This window comes from Ursus americanus, chromosome 14, assembly GCF_024610735.1.
Source record: "Ursus americanus isolate L20-20 chromosome 14, mUrsAme1.1.p, whole genome shotgun sequence".
NCBI lineage: Eukaryota > Metazoa > Chordata > Mammalia > Carnivora > Ursidae > Ursus > Ursus americanus.
The window spans coordinates 5809205-5828487 of NC_142140.1; the positions used below are offsets into that span (position 1 = coordinate 5809205).

Genomic DNA, 19283 nt, shown 5'->3' on the forward strand with positions numbered 1-19283 from the left:
TTTAAGAAACCTGGCATGGTGTCGAACTCACAACCCTGAGATCAAGCATCACCCACTCCACCAACTGGTGCCTGAGCCAGCCAGGTGCCCCTCCCCAACACAAAACGCCTTAATAAGGATCTCAGCTTCACCAAAGTCTTGTGAGGTGGGCATATTATCCCCATTTCAGGGATAAGAAAATCTTTCAGACAGATGTAGTAGCTTATTTGCCTGGCCCGGAGTCACACAGCTAATAGAACAAGGAGATGGAAATCAACGTCTGCTTCCAAGGACCGTACCTTTCCAAAGACCAGCTGAGGCAATGAGAGGTCAGGAAAAGGCTGCGTAAGAAGGTGTGGGCTACCGCAGGAGCTGCATGGCAATTCAGAGAAAGGACAGAACATCGGAGGTTGCAGCTGCCAGAGCAGACTTTGTGGAGACACATGGCCATTGAGCTGGGATTAAAAATAGGGAAGAGCGGGACGCCTGGGTGGCTCAGTCGGTTAAGCGGCTGCCTTTGGCTCAGGTCATGATCCCAGGGTCCTGGAATTGAGTCCGGCGTTGGGTTCCCTGCTCAGCGGGGAGCCTGCTTCTCCTTCTCCCACTTCCCCCACTTGTGTTCCCTCTCTCACTGTTATTCTGTGTCAAATAAGTAAATAAAATCTTAAAAAAAAAAAAAAAAGCATCTGCCTTCAGCTCAGTTCATGGTCCTGGGGTCCTGGGATTGAGTCCCGCATTGGGCTCCTTCCTCAGTGGGGAGCCTGCTTGTCCTTCTGCCTGCTGCTCCCCCTGCTTGTGTGCTCTCACTCTCTCTCTCTCACTCTCTGACAAATAAATAAATGAAATCTTAAAAAAAAAAATAGGGAAGAGCATTTCCAGCAGAGGGAATAGCATGAGCTGTTTCACCTCGTGTGCGGGGTTCCACAGGCCTGAGAGGAGAACAGGTGTCATTCACCGGACGGGAGGCGTTAGACCAGTGAATTAGGAGAGAATTTCTACAGGAAAAGAACGCTCTTTACCAAATGTCATGAAGGGCACTGAGGCCTCGGCTTGAGAAACTCTTCTGGAGGGATGTTTCAGTGTGAAGGAGAGGCATTTCAAAGGCGGACTGTTGGGGCTTAGCGGAGGGATGGGTGAGAGAATTGAGCCTGAGTCTAGACCATTTTTGGACAAATTTGGCCCTAAAAATTTGGGGGAAAGGGAAGAAAGAATCAGGGTGGTAACTGGAAGGGGGAAAGGGACATTTGAAAGCGCTGGTGTTTTTCTTTGTCAAGATTGGCAGAGTTGTCCAGAGAGAGCAGAAAGCAGTACGTCAGGGAGAGACATTGGAGAGGGAAGGGAGGAGGAGGAGTGCTCCCTGAGCACCTACTGCGTGCCAGGGCCTGTACTTTCCTGTTTCATTTCCTCCCAAGAACCCCTGATGGCAAGTCTTCCTGCTCCTGCACCATCTGAGGGAGAGGCCAAGAATCGACCGCAGTGAGGACAGGGCTGGGATTGGATCTCTTATTCGCCTGACTTCAGAGCCCAGAGCCTACCCCTCTGAGCAGAGGGGAGATGAAGGGTTGGGTTTATCAAGGAAAAAAAATGTGTGTTCTCCTCAGCAGCTGCTGCAGGAGGAATCTGCTGGAAAGAGGGCAGTGAACAGCGGCTCTGGCTCCTGTTGCGGGTGGGTCTTGTGGTGTGGTCTGAGGCTGGGAGGAGGCAGGTGGAGGTTAGCCAAGGAGGTGGTGGGAAAAGGCTGTGCACTGGCCAAGCCCAAGAGGCAGGTGGACCCCATCAGTTGTTGCATGTGGGGCTGCCTATAATCTCAGGGCTCTGTAGCTGAGGAGCTAGCTTGGAAAAAGGGATGTGCTTCTGGGAAGCCTGGTGAGGTGGGCCAGGCACCGGAGGGCATTGCCTGAGGCCTAGCCCTTAGAGTCCTGGGCGATTAGTCTTGGTGAAGGTCACATTGAGTCGGGCTGGGGGCGGGGGCGGGTAGTTTGTGTGGAGTGTGAACACTGGAGAAGGTGGGAAGGCTGTGGGACAGACTGTTGACCCCCCTCTCCCCCCTGTTTCTTATTCCCCCATTCTCAATGTCCATTTCCAGTGTGCGTCATTTCATTGCACCTCCAGGCCCGGGTTGTTTTGTCGTTTTTAATTAAATTTTTGAGTGGGTAACACACTCACATGGTTCAACAGTTAAAAATTATTAGAAGTTTAAGAAAGAAAAAAATGAATACAAATAAGATCAAAATTCTTTAAAAATTAAAAAGGAAAGAAAACAAAAGAAACAAAAAAGAACAAGTAAAAATTATAAAAGGTAAGGCAGTGCAAACTATTTTTTCCCCTCCTATACTCCATACTCCCAGCTCCCACCCTCCCCCTCGCCTGTGATCACTGTTAGTAGCATTTTGTGTGTCCTTCAGACTTAATTTAAGCAGATGTTTTTCTTCCTTTTCCCAAAAAGTAGCATACAGTTCACACTGTTTTGTCCCTTGTTGTTGTTGTTGTTGTTGTTGTTTTTTTACTTCAATAGTATTTCTTGGCTGTCTTCCCATATCGGTACATAAGAGAGTTCATCTTTCACCTAACTGCACGACATTTCTTTGTTTAGATTATAAGCAACGTAGCAAGGAATAACCTTGTACACACATCACCTCACACACAAGTGTATCTGTAGGATACATTTCCGGGAGACTACCTTTGACAAAAAGTATACACGTTTATAATTTTGATATTGCCAAATTGACTTCCATAGAGATTGTTCCAGTGTCCCCAAGTAATTTCTGAGAGAACCCAGGTATTAATTTCGACTTGGTTTCCAAGATGACTCCTCTAGGCTTTCCTGTATAAGATACCACAACATGTATTGTGGTTAACACCCCAGTAGCCCCTGAACCACTCCTCCACCCCCGTTAAGGACTGCCTCATTATGGTTTAAGGGAGACTGACTCTAGGGGAGACATCTTTTGTCCCTCCAGACCTCCCCTTTACCATTCTCTTCTGCCTCAGGGAGGCAGTCTCCAACTGAGAACTGCATGCTGTTTCCCAGACTATCCATATTGTTCCCACCTCCTGCCCCGTCCTCCCACCCTTCTCAGTCTGGAAAATTCTGACTCCTCCTTTAAGACTTAGCTTAAGTGTTGCCTCTGCAGAGGCCTCTCTGACTAAACGGGTCACTCCCTCCCTCCTCTGGTGTGGTACCACGGAACTCCGGTCTTCTGGCCTTTAGAGCACATTTGGATCACCAGGTGGGGTAACTGTTTGTTTACAAGGCTCTGTCTCTCCCAGCACCCAACCCAGGTCAGGCCCACACTTCAAACTCCTCTGTAACTAAAATTAAACTCACTGGAGAGGCAGGTTGGCATGGAAAAGCATGGAAGTTGTGGGAGTCAGACTGCATATGACTCCATCCTTTGTCCTCTTCCCACCTCACCCTCCCTCATTCTCTGTGCTCTAAACCACACTGGTCCCCACTCCTTTCCCACCTCATGTCCCTTCACGTGCCCGTTCTCGATGCTCTTCCCCTGGCTTCCTCATCCTTCATTGCCCAGCTTAAGTCTTACTCCCTAAGAGAGGCCCTCCATGGCTGCTGAGCCTAAAAGCACATCCCCTTCCCATTCTATCATTTTCTAGTCATTCCCTTCATTGATTGACCATGATCCTAGTTCTTAGGTTGATTTGTTTACCAGTTTGCTGCATGTCCTCCCCCATCAGACCTTCAAGTCCTTGAGGGCAGAGACCTTGGCTTATTCACTGCCACGGGACCAGGGCTAACACAGGAGCTGGCCCATGGTAGCACAAGGAAATCTTTAGCAGCTGAATGATGAATGAGTGAACAAATGAACAGGTCCAAACCCCCTCTCCATCACTTCCCAGCTTTGTCCTTGGATTAATTACCCTCTCAGAAGGGTTCCTCATTTGAAGATCAGAAATTTCAGGTAGTAATGTGTACTGGAGATTGTATAAAATGCCTGATACATGAAAAGTTTCCATAAATGGTAGCTATCACTAGTTTTTCTTTCCTTCACCTGAAAAATTCATCCTTTTTGCTAGGTTTAAAGACCGTGTACATTTTTACAAAGAATTTTTTATTGAGGTGTAACACATGCATAGAAAGAACACATATCAATTTCCACACACACACACACACACACATACACACACACACATCCATGTAACCACCTCCCAAACTAAATAGAACATTCCAACACCCAGGTAAGTTTCCATGTTAGCCTCCCCCTACCAATGACACATATTCTTTCCCTCCTCTCTTTGATCTGAGATCATGGCATGTCCATTCTTCCTTCAAACTATTTCTGACTCATTTCCACCCCTATTCCTCTTTCTTTTCTAAGAACTCTAGCTCTTTTGACTTTCCCTACCACCATGCCAGAGGTTTTTAAAGTAGAGGACATTCAACCCAGTGGGGTGCGAGATGATGTCTGCAATTGTACTCCTAGGTATATGCCTAAAGGAACTGAAAATAGGTACTCCAACAGTACATGTATACGCATGCTTACAGCAACACTATTCACGATAGCCTAAAGATGGAAACAGCCCAAATGTCTATCAACCAATTGTGTATGGTGGAATATTATTCAGTCATAAAAAGGAATGAAGTACTAATAAATGCTGCCGCGTGGATGAACCTTGAAAACATGCTAACTGAAAAGAACCAGACACAAATGGTCAATTGTTGTATGATTCCATTTATATGAAATATCCAGAAAAGTTAAATCCTCAGTTATAGAATGCATCTTGGTGGTTGTCAGGGGCTGGGCGGGAATGGGACAGAGAGAAACTGCTTAATGGGTAAGGAGTTTTGCTTCGGAGTGATGGAAATATTTTGGAACTAGAAGTGGTGATTGCACAATACTGTGAACATATTAAATGCTATTGAACTGTTCACTTTAAAAGGGTTAAGTTTTTGCTATGGGAGTTTTACCTCAATAAACTAATTTTTTTTTAAGATTTTATTTATTTATTTGAGAGAGAGAGAGACAGCGAGAGAGGGAACACAAGCAGGGGGAGTGGGAGAGGTAGAAGCAAGCTCTCTGCTGTGCAGGGAGCCCAATGTGGGGCTCGATCCCAGGACTCTCGGATCACGACCTGAGCTGAAGGCAGACGCCCAACAACTGAGTCACTCAGGTGCCCCTCAATAAACTATTTTTGAAAAAAATAAAATAGCCACTTTTACTTGTCCGCTGAGAGGTTTGAATGAAGCACAGGCTCCCTAAGCTTTCTTAGCTGTTAAGTGCTGGGGTAAATACCAGCTGGGGACCACCAAAGGAAGAAATGGCCTGGGGGTCGGCAAGTGTGGTTTTGCTGCTCTACCCTAAGTAGTAATGGTGTTATGAGAAGAGATAGCTATAATAATTACAGCTAACCCTTCTATGTTTAATTCGAGCCAGGCACTGTTCCAAGTGCCTTACATCTTAAACTCACTAAATCCTTACAACTCTAAGAGGTGGATACTATTCATGTTTTCTTTACAGATGAAGAAACTGAGGAACTGAAGTTTAAATGACTTATCTCAGTCACAGATGAGGAAGTGGCAGTCAAAATATGAAACTAGGCAGTCAGACTCCAGGTACTGAAGTCTCAACCCCCAGGCTCTGTGCTAAGTGCTTTCCATGTTTTATCTCATTAAATCCTGTGAGGTAGACATTACTGCTATTACTCCTATTAAAAAAAAAATAAAAACAACTCTCGTGGATCTTCTATATTCAATGTCCTCCAGTCTTTCCTCTGAATTTATTTCCATGTTGATCCTCACATAGTTGTCTTTATCTCACATTGCTTCATCTTCATTTTTCTATAAACTGCACATATTACTATCTGAATTTATTATTTATGCTTTCTTTTGTTTTCTCATCACTAGAAGGCAGGACTTTTGATTGTAGATTTCCCAATAACCAGAACAATGTGTGGTACACAACAGGCTCTCATAAAAATTTAAATAAATGAATGTTGTACATGGTATTGGGCAGTTTTGTGTGCCTGTGTTTGAATAAATAGCATCATACCATAAAAATGTTCTACTTACAAAAAATTGTAATGTCTTGGATTAAAAAAAAATCAGTGCATAGATCCTGCTCATTCTTTTTTTTTTTTTTTTTAAGGTTTTATATATTTATTTGAGAGAGAGAGCACAAGCTGGGGGAGAGGCAGACTCCCCGCTGAGCAGGGAGCCCACACGGGGCTCCTTCCCAGGACCCTAGGATCATGACTAGAGACCATAACCGCAATCTTTTTAAGACAGATAATATCCCATACTGTGGGTGTAGCACCGTTTAAAGTTTTCTAATTAACTCACATCTTTTCCAGTGTATCTCTAATGCAAACAATGTGGCAATAAACATCTTAGCACATGCCTGTTTGTACTATGGGTACACATTTCTCTAAAATTAGTGCCTAAAAGCGAAATTGTTGACACGAGGGGTATAAACATAAAAAATGTCAGTAGATAACGCCAAACTGCCCTCCCCATAAGCATTCCTGCCAGCGCTGAATTAGGGTACAGGGCAGGTTTTCATATACTTTGGACCAGACTGGATATTATCAGTCCTGTTAACTTTTTGCCAATCTGATGGGGGGAAAAGTTCCCCTAATTTACGGATAAGGAAAGTGAGGCTCAGAAAACTTTTATGGTCGGGGTGCCCGGCTGGCTCAGAGCGTAGGACTCTTGATTAGAGTCCTGTGTTCGAGTCCCACGTATGGTGTAGAGATTACTGACTTAAATAAACTTTTTTAAAAAACGGAAACTTTAGGGGCTTTCCCACACAACCCGTAAGTGGCTGAGTGGCGATTCGAATTCCGACGTGCCTAAGGACAGGACGCGCCAAAGCTATATACAGTATACTGTGTGTCCTCCGGTAAGTCTGGTTATCTCCGGGCCTTGTGATGCTGGCACACTGGCGTTGCTCTCGCCGCTAGGCCCCGGACCCTTCCGGGAGTCCGAACACCGACCCTTCTCGATTACGGACCCCCTCCCGTGCCGGGCGCCGACCAGTACCAGTATCAGTCTTCACGGCTCCGAAATGGCGACGAGCTACATCGCGAAGCCACGCCCCCTCACTGGGGGGCGGGGCCTGAGTTCAGGCTAGAGTGATAGATGCCCGAACCAAGTTTGAAGTCCGCTGCCAGGCGGGCTCGCGCAGAAGCAGAGAGCTGGTGGCGCCGCAGGTCGGGAGGAGGAGCACCGAGTGGAGGGCTGGTTTGCCGGGGCCGCCCGAGAGTCTCTTCGTCGCGGGCGTTGGGGCCGCCATCTTAGATGGCGGGAGTAAGACGAGGACGAGCGTGAGACAGGAAGGCTTTCCTGCCGCTCTCCTTGGGCCCGGAAGAGGGCCAGCTGGCCCGGCTTTGGGGCGTGTGCCCCGAGGCGCGGAGCGCGAGTGCGACGATGCGGGGACTGCCCGGGGCCCCGTCCCCTGGGCTGGGGACGCGCCGAATGTGACCGCCTCCCGCTCCCTCACCCGCCGTGGGGAGGAGGAGCGGACCAGACGCCGCCGCCGGACGACGGGACACGGAGGCGGCTCGGCTCCTTCAGGTAGGCGGCAGGGCCGGGCCCTGGCTGCCGGGGGATCCGGGCGGCGAGGTTGAAGGGGCAGAGTTCCCCGGCGTCCGGGGCTGGGCGGCGTTGATGGAGCGACCCTGCGGCTGCCGGGTGAGGGCCCGGGCCAGGCCTCTGTCACCCCGGGTGGCGCTGGGCGGGCGGGAGCCCTGGGGCCCGGTGTCATGGCCGGCGAGCCGAGTTTCCACATCCCCACTCAAATTTCCTTGTGTTTCGGGGAAACGTACTAGCGCCACCCCTGTACTCGGTGCACATTCCTTATATTTGGCAATGGAAAAATCTGCCCAGAATTGCCCCATATCTATGTTGTCATTCAGGTGAACTAATTCCTTTTCTTTCTGAGCGCGGAGGGGGTCCGGGTCTTGCATCTTATCTGAGTCCGTCACTCAAGTGACACCCTTACGGGGAGGACGAAAAGAATCGGGGACGAGAGGAGGAAGTGGGCCAGTGCCCGACCACAAAGGCACTGGGGCCTCGCCTTGGGTTTCGGGACTCTGTGGGTTACTAATGAAAGGTTTGGGATGCGTATACTGAGGTTTGGCCCTGGGATGCTTTGGAATGAAGATCCGGGGCTGTCTTTGTGTAAAGTGAGAGCCGCCGGGACGCTTCAGTTCTGCAGCTGCAGAGGTTCTGCAGAGAACCTAGTCGATGCCCAGAAAGAGGAGTTTGGGCATCATGAGAGGAGAGGCGGTTGTGTTCATTCATTGTTCTCTTTTCAGAGCTCTGGGTGTGCCCTCTGGTATTCATTTCTCTGGTGGGAAGAGTGTTAGGATCCCCTGTGCCTCCTTGAGATGTGACCGGGCTCTAGAGGGTCGTTTAATCTAAGTAGGGACGAATTCAGCTCACGTTCATGGAGTATTTCTGCTTGCTTCGTCTTCTGTGCTTTGAGTGGAGGGAACCTGCTCTTCTTTCTTTCCACCAAGGCGTGAAAACAACGCGCTATGATAAGGATGGACTCACCGAGTGTTGTGGGAATTTGAAACAGCTGGTTTTCCTTGGGGGAGTTGAGGAAGCCTGAACACTGGAGGGAACTTTTGCGGCCGGTTTTGGACTGTTGAGTAAGTGCTTACCAGGTGAGGAGGAGGGGAGAGCATTATAAGCTGAAGGGACCGCTGGTACAAAGGCATAGACGTGCAGGAGTTGGGATGAGTTTGGGGTGCAGGAAGGAAGTGGTGAGAGATGAGGGTCTAAAAGAAAAGTCGTGAAGGATCTTTCTTTGTTGGAGAGAGTGAAGTAGTTGATTTAATTTGAGATTTAATTTGCAGAATATGAATTAGAATATGAATATTCTGTTTTTTTCTTGCTGATAACTAATTTCCCCCTTGATGATGTTGAAGCTGATGGTAGTTGAAAAGATTCACTGTGTTAACCCATTTAAGAACATTTTTGATAAGTGCTTTACGTCAGATGTTTTGCACTTACACAGTGGTGAATGAGCTGAACTTCATATTCCTAGGTGCTCTTGTAAAAGATTTTTCTAAGGTTTTTCTTGGTCACCAAAATGTTGACTTTATGCATGTAGTGCACGCTGCTAATACTGTATTTTAAATGGCTCTTGGCAATAAAAACCACGCTCCCCAGCCGTGTAGAAATTGGGAGATTATATGAAACAGCTGAAAGTATTTTTAATTTATTAAGTGTGTTGTATATAGTAAACTTTCTTTGCATTGATTCCATGGTTTCCAGTTTTGTTATAAAGTCGTTAGCTCTCTAAACATAATTTACCCCAAGTTGCTGTATTGTTGTAATTAATGCTTATGCTAAAGTGATTATTACGGACTTAACAGACTTCAGCTAGCAATTCCTGAGTTTTTCTTGGGTTGTGATGGTTATATGCCACTGAAGAACATTAAGATACTTTTGGCTTGTTTTCACCCTTATCACTTCAAGGGCTAAGCTGTTTAAAATGCACCAGAAACATTTGACCCGGTTGAACACTGGGTCCTTGGGAAAATAAACCTGTTAGTGTTTCTGCTGGAAAAGCTTATCTTTTAGGTATGTGGTGTTTGTGATTAAAATTTGTAGTGGGGTTGCTTAGCCTTGTTAAAACTTTTGTCAACAGTTGAAAAGTGTAAGCCTTCAAAGTAGAAGGCTTGAGTGAAATACATTAGAACATATTTTGTGGGATTTGGGTTAGCAGAAGAAAACAGGGAAACAGATTAAGCTGGTCATTTGTGATGAAAAGTATCTAAAAGTTGAAATGGAGGATGGTTAAACATCAAGTACTGTATTACAACTGCTCGGAAACTAGTTGTGTTTAGTTTAAAACGTGCCATTTGTGAAATCCAAAGTAGGTGGTTTAAACAACAATTTCATGGAAGTTAAATTTGAGTTTTCCAGAAATACTAGGTTACTTATTAAATGGAAAATACAATTAATAACTTTAAATTACTATTTCAAGTAGTTTGTTAGTGGTAGATGTATGGTTCTACTACATTTTAATTTCAGATAAAACTTTGTTAGTAACCTGCCTAAAAATAGAAAACTGTTACATGAGGGAGTGCTTTTGTTTGCATGTTAGGAACATAATAGGCCATACATAATAATCCTGGTCTTGGGAGGAGCTTGTTAGCCAAACAGAATGCTTTAATGTTGACTTGCAGAAGAGAATTTTAAATATTGCTTTTGAAAGGCAGTGGACTCTGACAGTAGGGGGTTTATGAAACCATAAAATGGAACTTGCAAAGGTTTTTTGTTTTTCAAATTGTACAAGTCATGGAAGTCATTTCTTTAAAACTGTAGTTGGAAAATTGCTCACCTTGACTAAGTTAATTGGAAAACCAAGGAACATTGGACTTATTTATGATGAGGTTGTGTAGAGTTTGAGGTTGTCATATTGTGTGTGTGTGTGTGTGTGTGTGTGTGTGTGTGTATGGATGGTTAAGAATTCCTATTTGCTAAACTGGGTGCTAAATGTAACACTAGATATTTGTGTTACAATTTAGTATTTCTGGTATAGGGCTAAATTACCTTGCCTATCATCCTCATGATAGTAATGGCTGGGTATTTTATTTTTGCCCTAAAAGTGGAGTGAAAATTCCTTAATTTCATATTAAAGTTTTCATCTTTTATTTTGCAGTGGTTGAATCATTTTGTTCCTCTATTTCTCCCAGAATACTTGTGTAGCTCGCAATGGTTTTCGTGATTAACTTCAGAGCTTTTAGCCTTTCTTCTAAAATTGCTCCTAAAATCTCAGTTTAACCAAGGAAAATGTCAAGTGGGTGTTGTTTCTTTGTTATTGGTTTTGGCCCAGGCTATCTCAAGTCTCTTTGGCAAATCACTCCCAAAGTGTGTTAATTGCTTCACATTCCAATCAGTGTACATAGTTTTTTCTTGAGGAACACTTGACACATAGTTTTATTTTTAGACCAGATTCTAAAGGATCTTAGGGGGTGGGGATTAACAATCCTAAAGCTAGTTTCAAATTTTAAAATCTTTGTGATTTTGAGATTGTTGGTATTTTTGGTTAACTAATGGAAAGCAGCAGGCAATGACAATGTTTTAGGGGACCCAGTATTTTTTAAATGCTAGTGAGGACTTTGTGGACTTTACTGGTGTCCTCTTCCTCCTCTTTCTACCTGTTGGATTCCATTTATTGTCATACAGTTACAAGCATAAGTACATTTTTACTGTTGGAATCAAGGTCTTCTATTTTTTTTCTTCCATCCTGCTATGGAAAGCAAAAGTGGTCTGATTTCTTTGAAGCTACTTAATACTAGGCATTACATTTGGACAGTGTTTACTTTTTTCCATCCCTGTACTTTTCTGATGGAAGAGCCAGGCTAGTTAATGTTTAACTGTGTTAATATGTCTTTAAAATTGTGAATTTTCATTCCTTTTTTTTCCCCCCCCAAGTAATCTCTACACCCACCGTGGGGCTCGAATTTACAACCCTGAGATCAAGAATTCGCACGCTCTACCGACTAAGCCAGCTAGGTCTTAATCTAGGTATTTCTGAGGCATCCTTTTAACTATGGATAGCTTTTAACATCTGTCCATGACCTGGGTTTGGAAGAGATGAAATCCTTAATTTTCCCTGAAAGTATATGACTTTTGTTCTTTGTGGCAAATCTGATTAGGAAGCTCAAAGTTTCTAGGAGAGGCATTTCTCTGGATCCAGAAGATCATTCAGAAAGGAGCTGCCATTTGCATTTAAGAGAATTGTTTACAATAGAAAAGACTGGAAAGAGTTCAAATGTCCAACAATAGTGAAATGATTAAGTAAACTGTGCTACAGCCACTTGATGGGGCACTGTACTTGTCATTAAATATGGATTATATGAAGCATTGATGACATGGAAAATGCTGAACACAAAATTGTGTATCTGGAATGATTGCAGTTGTATAAAAAATACAGTGGAATATTGTTTAGTAATAAAAAGAAATGGTGTACTGATACATTCTCCAGTATGTATAAACCTTGCAAACATTATGTTAAATGAAAGAAGCTGGTCATAAAAGACCACATATTGTATGATTCCATTTGTATGAAATGCTCAGAATAGGCTAGTCCACAGAGGCAGAATGTAGGTTAGTGGTTGCCAGGGCCTGGAGGGAGTGGGGAATGGGCAGCCACTGTGATAGGGGTTTTTTTGGGGGGAGTGATGAAAATGTTCTCAAATTGATTGTGGAGATGGATGCACAACTCTGAATATGATAAAAACCATTGAATTGTACACTTCAGGTGGGTGAGTTGTATGATATGTGAATTACATCTTAAGCTGTTTAAAAAAAAATCTCAAAACCTACACATAGGGAGAAAATACATGTGGATGTTAACAGTGGTTGTTAAACAGTGGAAATAAGGACAGTGTTTTTAAACTTTCTGTTTTCTCTGAATGTGTTGCTTTTATAATAGAAGAGTACATTTAATAAAGTTATTTAATTGTATTCATGGTGTGGGTCTTTATGTTACCTCAGACATTCAGTTGCTGTCAGATTCCATTGACAACTACATTTTTGAGCTTCTTTCAGCCGTTTTCTTTTTTCTCCAGATTAGTTCAAGCTTTTCTTACTATTTGCCTTGACTGTTCTTAGAACCTCTGAAATGAACTCCTTTTTCTTATTTCTTCCCATGGTAGCGCTTTTTCCACATTGATGTCAGATTCACTCTTACTGTGCAAATTCTTAAAAATTAAGTTTTATTAATTTTTTTGAATAATACTGTCACATGCCACAAAATTAAAAGGATACAGAAATTTAGGCCGATTAAGTAAGGTTGTGCAGAGTAATTCTACCTCTCCCTTTGTTCCCCAGCTACTCAGCTTTCTTTCATGGAGGGAAATAATGGGGTTTTTATGTATCCTTTTTTTTTTTTTTGGTAAAGATTTTATTTATTTATTTGACAGAGAGAGAGAGAGCATGAGTGCGCAAGCAGGGGGAGCTGGAGGGATAGGGAGAAGCAGGCTCCCTGTTGAGCAGAGAGCCTGATGTGGGGCTTGTCGTGGGGTTTGACTCCAGGACCCTGGGATCATGGCCTGAGCCCAAGGCAGATGCTTAACCGACTGAGCCACCCAGGTGCCCCTTATGTATCCTATTTTGTGATGATAACAATATTCTAATGTAGATATGCTGGCCTTCTGTTCGAAAATCTTCCAAAAGTCTCCATTGCCTACCAGACTAAACATAGTTCTTGCTTAATGTAGATTCCTCATACTATCTTTGGTGGAATTCAAAAGTCTTTTTTTTTTTTTTTTTAAGCGCTTATGTAGGCGCAGGCTAGTGAGCTTAGTGCAGTGTGAATGAGGCAAGTTCCTGCCTTCAGCGACCTTATCTAATGAGGAGAGATTGACACAATTTCCTCACTTTTATCTGTTCCTCTTTTAAGAGCCATTTTGAACACCGTCTTCTAAATATCATTTCCTGATCTCTTTTTCCTCTTCTCACTCATTATTTTATTTCCTTCCTTGAGCGCCGCCTTAAAACTTTACTTTGCATTTATTTTTCTAATGGCCTCTATCATGTAATCTGTGAGTTTATTATCCCGTTAGATTATAAACTGAAGGGGCGCCTGGGTGGCTCAGTCGTTAAGCGTCTGCCTTCAGCTCAGGTTGTGATCCCAGAGTCCTGGGATCGAGCCCTACATCGGGCTCCCTGCTCGGTGGAAAGCCTACTTCTCCCTCTCCCACTCCCCCTGCTTGTGTTCCCTCTCTTGCTGTCTCAAAAAAAAAAGATCATAAACTGAAATTAATGCTTTCTGATACATATGCAATTCCTTATTTATTGATATTTGTAAAAAATTTTCCCTTTGAGAGGCTGAGGGGCCATGTTTTGTGTTTCAGTGAAAGTGTTGAGTCTACATTCCAGCACTTAATACTAGGTTTTATAAGACCTTCTATTTAAACTTAAATGATTTTTTTTTGTACTATGCACTATAGATTTTATATGTATTTATTGTGACACATATGAAAGTATTTGTTTACTCCTTTCCCTAGAAGATTGTATCTTAATCACCTTTGACTACCCAGAGTTTAGCATAATGGCTGACATCTGATGGCAGCCAATTTGTTGAGTGTAAGGTGCTAAATAGTGTTAATTGAATTGAATTTTTTGTATAGATATCCTCCAACTCTGGCTAGACTTAAGTTCCTTAAAGGTGGGGCATATCTTACTCTCATTTATAAATCTCCAGTTCTTAAAACTTTGTCTTGATTATTTAACAAACATTAACTGAATGAGTGGAGATTCAGAGATTAATCGCCTGTGGACTTAGTTCCTTTCTCCTGTCCATCACAAACACACAGATGCTTACTATTAAGTGAATATGCTTACTACCAACTCAAACTCAGAACTTTGTAACTTCGGATATCTTAGCGTCCCCCTCTATGGGGCATTATTTGTAGATTGCTCTGAGTTCTCACTGCCAGCTCCATGAGGACGTTTGCCTGCTTTAGCAGCTCCCTTATTCACTGGCCCACGCGCTTTTGTCATACTGGCTACTTCCTTTGCATTCATAGGCTTTATACATGGAAGAGAATTTTAACCAGAGGGAATGTGAGAGGGTACGTGATAATTCTACCTTCCTTCACGTTAGTCTGGACTAAAATTAGAGTGCAGTTGTGAATTGTGAGCGTAGAGATCATAACCTTTGTGACTCATATTTAGCTGACAGTGTGAAATGGGCCCCTTACGCTTTTTTTGGAGGGGGGCAGGTAAACTATACCTAAAATTTACCATTTTAACCATATTTAAGTGTACTATTCAGTGGCAGTAAGTACATTCACAGCATTGTGGAGCCATCACCACTATCTGTTTCCAGAACATTTTCATCAACCCAAAAAGAATACTCTGTACCCATTAAACAAAACTTGCCATTCCTTCCTATTTATCTCTGGTAAATTCTACTTTCTCTCTATGAATTTGCTCATTCCAAGTACCTCATATAAGGGAAAATCATACAGAATTTGTGATACTGCATTTGGTTTGTTTTACTTAATGGTTTTCCAAGGCCCATCCATATCGTACCATGTATCAAAATTTCATTCCTTTTTATGGCTGAATAATATTCCTGTGGGTGTGTGTAAGGTGTTTTGTCTGTTCATCTGTTGATGGATTCTTGGGTTGTTTCCACCTTTTGGCTGTTGTGAATAATGGTGCTATGAATATTTGTTTACAAGTATCTGTTTGAGTCTCTGCTTTCAGTTCTTTTGAGTGTATGACTACGAGTGGACTTGCTGGATCATGCGGTAATTTGGTTTTAACTTTTTGAGGAACTGCCAAACTGTTTTCCACAGCAACTGCACCATTTTATATTTACACCAGCAATACATGAGGGTTCCAATTTCTTTCATCCTTGTCAATGCATGTTATTTTCCGTGTTTTTGTTTTTGTTTTTGATAATGACTATCCTAATGGATATGAAGTGGTGCTAGGCTTTTTTCTTACTGCTAATTAAATCTAATGAGCAAACAAGAAACTTAGAAGTTGGCTATATTTGCATCTGATGGATTTTTTTCACCCTTATAAATGTATTTGTACATAATCCTCTTCAAAGAGATATCACACAACTAATGACTCATCTTTTTTGAAAAGAATAAACTTTTTTGATAAGCTCGTATATGTAGTTGGTGTAGTTACCCTCTTTATATCCTGTATCCTCTTAATCTAAAGTGTATTCTGCCAAGTAGTGAAAGATGATTTCAGTTAATCCTGTTAGATAAGTTCTATTAAGTGAAAAAAGTCGAGTACTAAAATTAATACACAAAGATCTCATCTGTATAAAGAAAAATATTTACAAGTATATATTTATGTATAGAAAAGATTGGATACATATGTCCACGAATGTTGGCAAGGGCCATCTACAGGTTATTATTTTTTTGTGTTTTTTCATATTTTTCTGACACCCCTTCCCCCCATGAACATGTATTCTATAATTAGTGTTTTGGGTTTTTTTTTTTTTTTTAAAGATTATTTTAGAGTGCTTGTGCGTGAGCACGGGTCGGGAGTCAGAGGGAGAGAGAGGATTCTGAAGCAGACCTCTTGCTGAGTGCGGAGCCCCACATGGGGCTCAGTCGCAGGACACTGAAATCATGACCTAAGCCAAAATCAAGAGTTGGCTGCTTAACCGACTGAGCCACTGAGGTGCCCCTGTAATTAGTGTATCTTTTAAAAGAACTAATAGATTGGAAAATACAAATTATTACAAAAAGCCTGTGTATGCATGCGCATATGACATCTGTATGGGCTTATAAACATGGAGAAGATACCAAAAAAGTAATTGGAGGTTGTTAACATAGGTTACTTGGTGGGGTTAGATGGAGGGAAGAAAGGGAAGGGTAAAGCAAAGAAGGGATTTTAAAAAACATTTAGGTGCTATAGAAAAATAAGGCAGAGTAAAAGTTTTAGAGGGTACTGAGGATGGGGAGGGGCTGCTATTTATAATGGATATGTTTGTAAAGTCATTAAATATGAAGATTTAAAATAAAAGGAAAACAAAATTGTGTAAAAAGTAAAAGACTGTACTATTCTTCATCAGACTTGTTTCCAAACTTTTCGTCTACTCTTACTCCCTAGATACACTTTGGCTTTTGTCTTACCTCTGCATCTATCTTTTGAAATGCTACCCCTTCTAGTTCAAGTACTATAGGGAAAGGTTTTTCCACGCTCCCAATTTTAGAGTTTTCTTAAGGGGTGCCTGGGTGGTGCAGTCGGTTGAGCAACCCACTCTTGGTTTCGGCTTAGGTCATGATCTCAGTGTCGTGAGATCGAAATTGAGTTCAGTGAGGAGTCCGCTTCAAATTCCCTCTCTTTCTTTCAAATAAATAAATCTTAAAAAAAAAAAAAAAAGTCACCACCCCCTTCCTCTCCCCAAAAAGGCTGCCACCTTTTGTTGTAGGACTGCTTGTAATCCTGAAAGTTCTTAGCACAATGCCTAGCACACAGTCAATCTTTGGTAAATGATGGTTCTTTTCTTCTACTTTAAAAGCTTCTGGGAGGCAAGGGGCAGTGTCTTTCTGAATTGTATATTCTTCAGAGCAGCTAGCAGTTGAAAGTAGATTCTTAGAAATTGTGGTTTTTTTTTTTTTTAATTTTATTTATCTATTCATGAGAGACAGAGAGAGGCAGAGGCAAAGGGAGAAGCAGGGAGCCCAACGTGGGACTCGATTCCAGGACCCTGGAATACTGACCTGAGCCGAAGGCAGATGCTTAACTGATTGAGCCACCCAGGCACTCGATTCTTAGAAATTGTTGACTGAATAGTGCTCCTTATTCTTTTTTTCTCTCAGTTCTATGCCTGGTTGCAGTATATACAAAAGCATCTGGTTCCTTAGATATTTTTATGTGGTAGATAGTGATTTAGTGTCCATGAAAAAGGTTAGGATAATATTGTAATTATATCTTTTCTCCATTAACATTTTATTCAGGTACTTGAGCACCTAATTTTATGTAAGGTGTACTATACTGGATGACGGAGTATAACAAGATGTAAGAAATACATATAGTTCTTTTCCTTAAGGCATTCATATTTTGGTATATAATTACGTAGGTTACATTTTCATGTTTTTTTTAATCCTGTGGCGAAGTATCTGGGTATAATTTAGAGCTTTAATGAATTAATGGTCTAATTACAGGGAAAACTTGTGCACATGTTCTTGTTTTAAGAAAATTACTTTTTTTTTTTTTTTTTAAGATCTTATTTATTTGACAGAGACAGCCAGAGAGAGGGAACACAAGCAGGGGGAGTAGGAGAGGAAGAAGCAGGCTCCCAGCGGAGGAGCCTGATGTGGGGCTCGATCCCATAACACCCGGATCACGCCCTGAGCCAAAGGCAGATGCTTAACGACTGAGGCACCCAGGTGCCCCAAGAAAATTATTCTTAAAAAGTTGCTTTAAAATATTTTTTGAAAAAAAAAAAAAGATACTATAGATTTTTATAGGTGCCTTCTTGTAATTCTAAAAAGTTCTTAAAGCAAGCAATCTGGGTACCTTTGGGGATACCACTAAACACTAAGGAAATCTTTTCTATATGAGAGCCATTGACTCTGGAAGGAATTATAGGAGATTTGACTGAATCAGGTGGTTACTTCTTGAAATTGTTCTGCCAAGTGGTAAACATGAAGAACTGCCTCCTATCTCAAGGATAAATTCCAGTGTCTGCCTGTGCCAGTGTGCATTTATTTATTTTATATTTCATGTCTTTATTCTTGAGGAAGGCAAAATGCTATCTTTTAAGTTATTTGTTGATTATGCAAGATTTGCCACTAAAATTCATGCCTTTTATGTGGATTAGAAATTAGCAGTACAAGACTGCCTGGCTGGCTCAGTTGGTAGAGCATACAGCCCTTGATCTCGGGGTCTTGAGTTCAAGCCCCACATTGGGCATAGAGCTTACATTTAAAAAAAATTATAAATAAATAAATAATATAGTGATACAAAGTTAAGTCAGTGTTTCCAGGTATTAGCAGGGTGAGATATCTGGTTGGTTTTTGTTTCCCTTCCTACCCCTTTGACTGCAGCTATTACCTCATTATTATATGGCCATCAGAGTGTTCATCCCTAAACCGGATTTTATTTGTGCGTTGTATATTTTGGTACACTTTGTAAATGGGTCTGTGCATTTTAAAATTAGTAGTTACTGCCTAAATAAAGAAACTGACAGGTTTGGAGATGAAAAGTAAAACTTGGGCTGAAAAAGAGTTCAAGATAAAGTGACTTTTAATGAAAAATAATGAAAAACTAATTTGTGGCAAGAGTTAAAAATGAAGTTGTTCCTAGAGGTCTTTTACTGTGGGGCTGATTGCTTTAACATACTGTTTTGAACTAGCTGATTTTTAACTTGTATTTTTAAACTAATTAAAAAGTTAGAATCTTTTCTAAACTTGGGCAGCCCTGGCTTGCTAACTTTTCAAAGGGTAAAGTGTCACATTTCCTCATGTGCCTTTATGCTACCCAGTCATCTGATGAAGTTGCCAGTTTGTGGTCAGAAATTGAGAAAGAGGAGTGAGGAAACTCAAAATATTGACACACATACCACCTTGCAGTGCATCAGAGTGCCCTTTTGGACTGGTTGGAAAACTGTAACCTAAGCCTTTTCCAAACTAGACATATTATTTCCTAGCTTGGATGAGATGACATTTGATTTTTTTAAGTATTTGACCATGTCTGTCAGCAGAAACTTTTTCTATGTGAGGGTGATTTTTTTCCCCCCAGGATTGTGTGACCAATTGAATGATGATGATGATGATGATGATAAAAAGAACAAAACACTTACTAAAGGAAGCTTGGGGAAATCATGCAAAATTGATCACCC

General features: G+C 41.9%; 1 protein-coding gene across 5 annotated transcripts in view; it reads left to right on the plus strand.

The window, feature by feature from the left end:
* Positions 1-7371: 7371 nt before the first annotated feature.
* The window catches only part of RAF1 (Raf-1 proto-oncogene, serine/threonine kinase), a 74920-nt gene continuing 63008 nt past the window's right edge, over positions 7372-19283 (plus strand). For 2 of the 5 annotated variants that reach the window (XM_045812459.2, XM_045812455.2), the window contains exon 1: positions 7372-7510. The gene's annotated coding sequence lies outside the window, so the exon portion shown is untranslated. Of the gene's footprint in view, positions 7511-8457; positions 8608-19283 lie in introns of all 5 variants that reach the window. The other 3 variants (XM_087866761.1, XM_087866762.1, XM_087866763.1) reach the window with 3 other exon arrangements.